This window comes from Vitis riparia, chromosome 19, assembly GCF_004353265.1.
Source record: "Vitis riparia cultivar Riparia Gloire de Montpellier isolate 1030 chromosome 19, EGFV_Vit.rip_1.0, whole genome shotgun sequence".
Taxonomy (NCBI): domain Eukaryota; kingdom Viridiplantae; phylum Streptophyta; class Magnoliopsida; order Vitales; family Vitaceae; genus Vitis; species Vitis riparia.
In genome coordinates this window covers 16792951-16795009 of record NC_048449.1, presented here as the reverse complement: position 1 = coordinate 16795009, position 2059 = coordinate 16792951, and the positions used below count along the sequence as shown (strand labels likewise).

The following is a 2059-nucleotide window of genomic DNA, read 5'->3' as shown; positions in this document are numbered from 1 at the left end:
GAGCATTTTGAAAGGTTATAAATGTTTTCTAATATTACTATCAAATGCACCATTAATATGGTTTTTTTTTCCTATTTTATATAGGAAGATAACTATTTGATACTTTATATATATTTAACCCATACCTCAAGATAGGATGTTTCAATATTTTTTGTGAAAATTTCACATTTGATAAAATTTTAAAAACATTATTAAATGATCATCACATATGGTTTATCTTAATATTTAAGTCATTCTCTTCCAAATGTGGATGAATATGACAATGATCATGTAAAACTAAAGTTCAAAAGGTACTAGACAAACGGTTCGATAGATGATTGACGTTCTAGAATTTGGTAAAACCTTGTATTTAAATATTAAAAATATTTATAATTTTCCACTCATTTTTTTTATTCATTCTACTGTTCTACATGGGATATTTTAATCTTATACTAAGATATAGTATATGCATATCCTTGTAGAATAAATTTATTTTTTATATACTTTTTGTAAAATAATTTTTTTTATTATAAATTTAATTTATGGTTAAAACAAAAACTAAAAAAAATATTATAAAATGATATTAATATATGATATATAAATTATTTTTACATATTGAATAGCATAATATAAAAAATTTATTTATAAAATTTAAATATTTTAATCATGAATATTATTAAATATAACAAAATTTGTAGTTTTTAAAAATAGAAAATATCATAATGTGATAGAAAATTTTATTTTAAACATTTAAAATAATATATATTTCATATTATTTTTGTTTATTTTATAAATTACATATAAGTATAATATAACATAAAATATCTCATTATCTATGCTACTTTAAAATATTATATTAATAGGATATGTATAGATATATATCATATCCTATCTTATCTTCAACTAACTATAAACTAATATTCTTCTTTATCCTATCTTATCTTCAACTAACTATAACGTAATTTTCTTCTTTATTGCATATATTCAGCGATAGAGCAGGACCTCAAGGTTTAGGTCGTCCTCCTATTGGAAATACATGTTGACCACGAATGCTTCCGCATACCCAACTGGACTTGCACCAGTCACTGCCACAAAAAGATCAAGCTCTCGACGAGTGCTTCAACCTGGTGCCAGATGAATGCATGGCGATTGGAGAATCGGAATTTCCAGCTTGATTCCCTTCACGTCCATGCAATCATAAAGGTTTTTTCTTTTCGTTCTTAATAATCACAAAGATTCTGACATGCATCTTTTGGTTTCTTGGTTTCTTTGCATACTGCTTTATTCATCCAACCCTCAAATTACGAGAAAAACAGCCCATTTGTGCGGTATCTTGCCATGAATAACTATGATAGCTTCATGTGGACGGTTGACACTCCACCCAGTATGTTACAAGGCTAAAGGATCTTGTTTGGTTGGGGAGAAAGTGTAGGGAAATGGAAGGAACCAAAATCTTTGAACACTGCATGGTCTCAAATTTTGGGGTTCTTCAAGAATAAGATAACTTGTCTGGTTCTGTTTTTTCTTGGTTTTGTATGGAACCAAATAGAGGAGTGAGAAAATTGCTGTTCTCAGTAATGTTCTTGTTTGATTTTTGATGTTCTTCCACTTCTTTGTACAGGGAAAGCTAGATGGTTTGAAACGTAAATGCATGTGATGAGAATTAAAAAGATTATTAAAAAAGAAAAGAAAAAACAAGAAGAGTAAAGATTGTTCTTCTTATAGGTTAATGGACGTGAAGATCATCAAGTTGGAAATTTGCGATTCACCCGGTTTTCAATGGCCATATATTCATCTGAAACCGTGTTGCAATGTTCGTGACAGCTTGATTGCAAACCAAGAAAATATACCCTGTAATTTTCTTTTATTTATTTTTCGTTTCTCAGCAACCAAATGGACATCGCAGGAGGGTCGACTTCAATGCATGAAGGAGCTAGCGGCAAAGTACGAAGGGGAGGTGGCCATGAGCTCAAAAACAACATAGCCAAACATAGCCAATCCGGTAGTACAAGTCCTGGAGCAACGCCACTGTACCAGGTCTTCCACCAGCACCTCCATCTATTCATCCTCCTTATCCTAT

At 30.1% G+C, this 2059-nt stretch overlaps 1 long non-coding RNA gene across 1 annotated transcript; it reads left to right on the top strand.

Moving 5' to 3' along the window:
• Positions 1 to 1130: 1130 nt before the first annotated feature.
• On the top strand, positions 1131 to 1557 carry LOC117909378. Its single transcript, XR_004650348.1, has 2 exons — positions 1131 to 1182; positions 1296 to 1557. It is a non-coding gene; the product is annotated as an uncharacterized LOC117909378 (long non-coding RNA).
• The last annotated feature ends 502 nt before the right edge of the window (positions 1558 to 2059 follow it).